General features: G+C 42.2%; 1 long non-coding RNA gene across 2 annotated transcripts; it reads left to right on the forward strand.

Annotated features, from left to right (window-relative positions):
- Nucleotides 1-1571: 1571 nt before the first annotated feature.
- Nucleotides 1572-6210, forward strand: LOC131225824 (uncharacterized). 2 transcript variants are annotated; one of them, XR_009161574.1, is made up of 5 exons: nt 1572-2384; nt 3549-3582; nt 4040-4109; nt 4199-4282; nt 4869-6210. It is a non-coding gene; the product is annotated as an uncharacterized LOC131225824 (long non-coding RNA). The 2 variants fall into 2 exon arrangements; XR_009161575.1 differs by lacking the exon at nt 4869-6210 and having other exon boundaries at nt 4199-4345.
- The last annotated feature ends 1572 nt before the right edge of the window (nt 6211-7782 follow it).

A 7782-nucleotide genomic window follows, 5' to 3' on the forward strand; every position in this document is an offset into this window, starting at 1 on the left:
GACCTATGGTTGGGTCGATCTATAACCAACCTATGACCGAGCTATATCTGACCTATGGTCGGGTCGATCTATAATCGACCTATGGTCGGGTCGATCTATAACCGACCTATGGTCGACATGTAGTTATGCCGACTTTACTCAATAGGTCAGCCATTTGAGTGGACTTACAGTTGTATCGACTTACTTTAAGGTCAACCTTTCTTTGCCAGTAGATACCTCTTACGTGGTTTAGCTCTATTGGATCTGTGCTGGTTTGTAAAGTTGGTCCATTCCATAAGTCGTTCTATTTTCCCCGAACAAAGTTTATTTCAAAAACAGATCTAGCCGAGTCAGCCGTAACTTGGTCTGACTCTGGCCGAGTTTGAGTCAGGCCTATTTCAAAAACGGATCAACCTGCGTCAGCCCTAACTTGGTCCGACTCGACTGGATGCCCACTGTACCGGTAACTGCTCCGTAATTGACGCGAACAAAACCTAGCACTGGTGTATGCAATTTTCTTTGGTTATCTCAACATATCTCAGAGATCACGCATCGGAAATGGGGTACATCACCAACTATGCTCCGATAGTATTCGAACGCGAATCTGCTTCGTATTGTTGTCCGTCATGATTAGACGCAGACGACCAACCAGTCGGAACTCAAAACCCGCGTACACACATCGGGCAAAATACGCAAGTTGTGTATGTGAAATATACAGTTGCTCCCGTCCTTAGCTCCCTATCCTCTCGTTTCCATTCTTTCAAGGAAGAGGATCCTAACGGTGGACAACCTGCACAAGCAAGGTATGGTGCTGCCCAATGCGTGTATCATGTGTTTGGAGGACGAGGACCATCTCTTCATTCACTGCTGGTTCGCAAAGGGGGTCTGGGATGGTATTGTCTCAGCTTTCAATGTGGCTTGGGGTAATGCCTCGGTTGGTGGTGGACTTGTACCTTTCCTGGCATGATGGCATTTACTACCGACGTCAGAGATAAGTGGAGGTTTTGCTCTTCTTGCAGGTCTTTGGTCAATTTGGTTGGAAAGGAATAGTAGTGTTTTAGGGATAAAAGTGCCTCGGGCTGATCGGTTGTTAGTATAAGGGCTTGTTTCGAACATGGGATTAATTGGTATGGAATTGCATTTGATCCCATGCAAATTCCATCTGACATTTGGTAATGACAGAGAGGATTGGATTAATCCAGGTACCATATCATCCAATCCCGAAAGTAGATATGTAGGATATCTAGTGGATTTTGAAATCCACTACATCCGTGGGCCCCGCATTGATGCATGTGTTTTATACATGCCATCCATCCATATGCGCCCTTTTACACAGAACATTCAAGTTGCATATGTGTACAGGACTCCGACATCAGTTGCATGTCTGGAAATACCATGGATGGATGGCATGTAACTTGAATGTTGGTCAAAAGTTAGGATTTTATCTACTGCTGCCCATGTTGGAGACCACTTATGCCTACCAACATGTCTTCCCATTTGGAACCTCATTCCCCTTTTAACAACCTCTGTGTTCTTGTTTGGTGTTTTAGCAAGGTCTCCAAACACCAAACAACGTGGTCTTAGCATGAGGATCCTTTTGAAATAGTTGGGGGTAAGGTAGTTTAAATTATCCACTTTAGAATCTGTAAGGATGAATAAATCGCTTTGCTGGTCATGCTTCTCCTCCATACTCTTGACATATGCAGTTAACAAACTAGTTTAGGCAGATGATCCTAATTGTTTCTTTTCCATAAAATCTCTCAAGCAGATCACAACGTTGGCGGCAGTATTGATCCTGAAAGTACAGTATGAGGTACTCTGAATCTCCTAACATTGTGGTTCTTTCTTGGCTGGCAGCAGTAGATAAAATCCTAACTTTTGACCATCCAAGAAATGGAAGAAACCATTTGATCTGCACGTATTTTCACGTGTAGAATGGTGAAGAGAATCAATCTTCCTTTGCAATGTAAGCAATATAGAAGAGTTGGGAGTACTTCACTAACCTTTACAGCCGTAAGCAGGACACGCTGAAAAAAGTTCTTCATGGTTTTAATCTGTTGTGAACAGGCATGTTTGGAACAAGGGGGAAATGCTGATGGAAAATGAAAAGGAATGACATGGGGAGTTACTGAAGTCGGTATTGGGATGCAGTAAAGAATGATATGGGGGAAATGTGACTGGTAGGGATAAAAGAATCCATGGAAGCTGAAACTAGAACCTTTTTGACATATTTTCATTTAGCAAAGAATTTTCAAGCAAGTTAAATAATAGAAGGAGAGTCTTGGTGGACATTATAACATGGGCTAATAAAATGTAGAAGGAACTGTGGTGGGTAGCTTTCGTATTCAATGACATCTGCAACCTCATCATTCACGATGCCAGTTTTGTGCTTATCCAGAGAGAAGGTAACGATCTTGCAAACTAATTAGCTAAACTGGGAGTGTTGAGGAATATCCTGTTTGCCAGGCGATCTCTGCCATTTCTTAGTGTTTGTCCTTCTTCAATAAAATCGGTATTTATCCAAAAAGAAGAAGAAGAAGAAGAAGAAGAAAGAAAACAAGAAAGGTGGTACAGAACTGTTCACCTAGAGAACTGCATGGAGGGTGGCGTCCAGGTTTCTACCGCTGCTTTTTAAGAATATTTACGAGGTGGCACAGGGCAAGTGTTTATCGGCTTAAAAAACTATCAGACTTGCATGAGGCTGCATCGGAATTGTGTAGCCCATGGTAAGTATCTGATAAACTTTGAGTTAGAGATGGACAATTTTAGATATATATGATATCACTGGTCAATATCTTAACATCAGTTGGAGAAACAACTGCTCAGATTGGGTATGCATGTTGTGAGGGTGAAATGCATTGTATAGGAATAGTATTATTGATCCACCACTCAGAAAAATATAATGTTTGACCCAGTCTTGATCGATCCAGTCTCAAATTTTCATTTTAAACAATAATCAAAGCATTCTCTAAATCGATCTCATGAATAGCATGGGTGGAACTCTGGGAAAAACTAGGTGAAGATGGGCAAAATTTACCAGAAATCTCTCTTCTGAGACAACTGAATGTAAATGCCTTTTTTTTTTTCATTTTAGTTTTGAGGAATAATGTAAATACCTAAATAACTGGAATTTCTAAAATTTACTCTTCACTGAATAATGCAATGTAGGAATTCATGTGTATCTCGTTGCATTTATGTAATCTGATCGATGATTTTATGCTTATTTTTCATTTTAATTTTTGAGGAATAATGCTAATACCTACTCAAACTTGAATTTCTAAAATTTACTCTTAACTGAATAATACGATGTCTGAATTCATGTGTATCTTGTTGCATTTATCTAGTCTGACCTAGGAGTTTATGCTACAAAGTTACTAACACCTCAAACTAGTTGTAGCAAATTGTTGGCTTTGTACCATGTTCTCGTTTGCTTCTTCCATGCAATTTGCTTGAATGGAATGTGGATTCTTTTAAACCATTAAAATGGGGTTTTGCATCATGTTAATGAGTGGCGAAAGGGCTTTTCATTGATCTGATATAAAGCTTTTCACTCTGGTGGTTAACAACAGGAGGAGATGGACAGAAATCGCAAGGCGTCTTCAGGTAACCATCAATAATTTGTTCTTCCTATTATTTACAGAAAGTCCTAGATGCTCCCTCTGAAAGAGGACTGGAAATAGAATTTTGCTGGCATTGTTCACTATTTGATTCTCCCCCGTCGATGCCTTCCCAATACAGTTCACCTAAATGGATATATGGATCATTGTGTAAATCAGAGGCTACCATTATCCGTACAGAAGATTGAAATGTGGATGGCTGTCTTTTGTATGGCTTTTGAGTATATGTGATCAGTGGGATTTTCATCAGGTGGTCCATCCGTGATGATGTGCTGAATGGGCAGCCTTGATCACCACGTGCTGAGGCACGAGAGGTGAGATGTGCAATGAATGAAGAGTAATGCTACCAAAATCCCTTGGAAAGAAAAAGTTGGTTTCTTCCAAGGCCCACCAATAGCCTGCGATAACCACTGAAGTTTCTGGCGATTTGTTACTTCTCACAGGTTCGAAGTCAGATTGGTCTGGGAGGCGGATGAAAGAAGTTGCCTGCCCCATTTGCACAGTCCATTTGCAGTTAACATTTTTTGCCAATTTTGTCTCCGACATAAATTCCAATTAGTTGCCCTTCATCTGACCTGTTCTTGGATGCTATTGGGTTGCAGGTTCAAGTCCCAACATATGGCTCCGAAACGATAGAGTGTGGTGTATGTCAGCATCCCTTCCTTGTTAGTGCCCACTGAATTACTGTACGCGATCCCTTGTTTGCAAGTTTTAACTTCACATGATTTGTTGATTCTGGTTGCATGCTTAATGAGGTTTGTGTATATCCACCTGCTTGTATACATTTTTCGCCGATGAACCTGTCTTTCCTGTATATGGAATCTGAACCAATGTGTTTGGGATAATCTTCTATTATAAGATGCTAAAATTATGAATGGACAGGGTATCTTAAAACTGAAGCCAAAATATGAATATCATCAGATTCGACTGAGTTGTGAATCTTTCAGATTTTTTTGTCCCAGGTCCTAGAATTTGATGATGAAATCCTGGACGAGTAGATTTATAACAAAGGTTCCCAACTACACATGCACGTAGAGACAGTCCATCCACATGCACGAGCATGTATTAATATGGACTGCGTGTGCAAGATCTAAACTTTCCATTACTCGGAAACAATGCTTAGATCTTATGACTTGAACACATGTTATTTCAATTCTTAGGTGGGCCACAATGTATAAATTAAACTGAAGGGTACATCAAATTTCTTCTCGCCATCGTTTTGTTTTTTTTCGTATGGGGGCCCACCGGATGTAAATCACTTTATTTTCACAGGCTAGAAGATCTAAATATTGTAGCCCACCTGATGTAAAGCTTAGATCTTAGGTCTTGAAAACAGGCTATTTCAATTCTTAGGTGGGCCACAAGGTACAAATTAAACTGAAGGGTACATCAAATTTCCTGTGGCTGTCTTTTTTTTTTTTTTTGTATTGGTGCCCACCGGATGTAAATCACCTTATTTTCAGGCTAGATCTAAATACTGATGCAAAGTTTCTCGCGCACGTGTCTGCTTGTGGATGTATACATAACCCACGGGAGTAGCATTATTCACTCTGTTCACCGGTGCATGGACAGCTACTTGGGGTCCACCAGGTATGAGTTTATTCACGCTGTCCACCTACATGTGGACAGGGCCATGGGCCAACTAGATGTATATATTTTATCCTCCCTGTCCAACTGGTGGATTGAGCAGTGGGCCCTCCTGGTGTATGTGTTGTCCAACAGCATAGCCCCCCACACTGGGGGGCTCACCTGATGCATGGTTCTACCCACACTGCCATTCCGTGGACGCATCCATGATGCGTATATGTTATCCACGCTGCCACCCGGAGGCTAGGGCCCCACTGTGATGTATGTGTCTTATAAGCACCATTCTTTTTTCTTTTTTCTTTTTTACAGATCATTCCTTGGCATGGGCCTAGAAATCAGGTAGATGGAAGGCTTAGGTGGGCCGCACCACTATAAACAGTGGTGACAGCCACCACCGTTGAAACCCACCATGAGCTCACCGATAATTCATCTGTTTCGTAACCACGACATCCATTCAGGGCCTGAGCCCAAAAACGAGCAGGTCCAAATTTCAAGTGGACTGCACCGCAGAAAACAGTGGGGATGAACTCCCACCGTTGAAACTGCTGTGGGGTCACTATAGTGGTTTTAGTGACCATCAAAACTGTCCATGAGGACACCTGGACGGGACGTGGGGCAGGGCCCAGAGGCGTGGCAAATCCAAACCTTGAGCGGACCCCACTGCAGACTGCCTTCCACCGTTAAAATGTCTGTGGGGTCCACCATGGTGGTTATTTTTTACACCAATCTGTTTACAAGGTCACATAAGACCTGGATGTAGTGAAAACACAAATATCACCGGCTCAAGTGGACCCCATCAGCAGGAGGCAGCGGTTATTGAACTCTTACCATTGCAGCCTCCCTATGGGGCCCATTGTGACGTGATCTGCCATCTAACCTGTGGTGAGGCCACGTGGGCCTGACCCCAAAGATGAGTCAGATCTGAAACTCAAGTGGAACCCACACAGCAAACAGCGGTGGTTGAATACCCATCATTAAAACTGTCCCTGGGGACCGCCTTAATGTTTTTTCCTGCCATCTAACCTGTCCATAGGCAATGTAGGCCTGGACTGGAGTAGGCCAGACCTCAGAGATGAAGCTGATCCAAAGCTTAGGTGGGGCCCGCCATAAGAAACATTGTTGATTGAACAACCACCATTGAAACCATTTTGAGGCCCACCATGATGAGATCACACAGACTAGGGTGAAGGAAAACTACGAATACCTGGTTGATCCTGAACCTCCGTGGACCCACCACTAGGAACAACGATGATTGAATCCACACCGTTTAAACCTTCCTTGGGCCCACCAAAATGTTTATTCGCATCCAACATGTTGATAACGTCACAAAGACCTGGATGGAGGGGGGAAAATATAAAGATCAGATTATTTCGAAGGTTGCTGGGGCACACCAGACCGTGGAGCCCCCTGATACGTGGGTTTGCCCACACTGTCCATTCATTGCTGAGGCCGCAACAGATGTATATGTTTTATACATGCCGGTTAGTAGTGTGGTCCCCCTCTGGGGGCCCACATGATGTGTTGATACATGCTATCCAGCAGCGTGGGCCCATGCTGTGGGCCACCTGATGTATGTCTTATGCACGCTGCATATCTGTGGTGCCCACTTGATACATGTGTACATCCACGCTGTCCATCTGACTTGACCCTGAGCCCGCTCCGATGTATATTTCATCCACGCCGTCCATCTTTTAGATCTGAAAGTAAGGGGACACTATAATGTTCAATTGCCATCTAGCCCATTGATGCCGTCACTCAAGGCTGAATAAGCGGAAAATACAAATATCACTTAATCCTAGACTTATGTGGGCCCACCGACTGGATCAAGGGAAAATACAAATACTAATTTAATCTTAACCTCCATAACGTTACTGTCATCCAACCTGTTACCTCGGTTATACGGATCTGGATGTACGGAGAACTCATGTATCAACGTGGTTCAGAACTTTTGTCGGTTATACGAGGCCCACTGTGTGAACACAGGCTTACAAGTCAAAAATATAATACTTATAATAGTGATCTCGACTTGGCGTCCAATCATGAGAATGACAAGTAGATTAGTGACTTGAGTTTGTGATTGTTAAGCTTAAACTAGGTTTACTCAAGCACACTGACGGCTAGACGGGTCTCCCTAAATTGCACGTGGAAAAAAACACCTATTTGACTTTATGTGATTTACATTAGATGGCTCGAACATGAACCATGTTCAAGTGCGCTCTCAAGGAAACATTAGACTGATGAAATGTGGATAATGATATGTACATGCATACTATTATTTGGGCATACTCAGGCAACACATTTGACTTATGCATTATACACCATTATTGGTTGAAAGTATCATTGTTCAAGTACTCTAGCAAAATCCTTTCATAGCACACCAATGGACCCTTGTGTTAAAGAGGTCTAGCATGACATGACAAATCCTTATAGTTGATCTAGTGTATGGATACATATATTCATAGACATTTGGATCATGATATAATGAATTGTGAGTAGATTCGGTTATGAACTCCGAATATTTGTACATTGAATAAATAAATGATGATTATAGAATTATATGATACATTCATGTAATTGATCTAATATTAGGATACAAATA

The sequence above is a fragment of the Magnolia sinica genome, chromosome 14, assembly GCF_029962835.1.
Source record: "Magnolia sinica isolate HGM2019 chromosome 14, MsV1, whole genome shotgun sequence".
In the NCBI taxonomy this organism is placed as follows: Eukaryota; Viridiplantae; Streptophyta; class Magnoliopsida; order Magnoliales; family Magnoliaceae; genus Magnolia; species Magnolia sinica.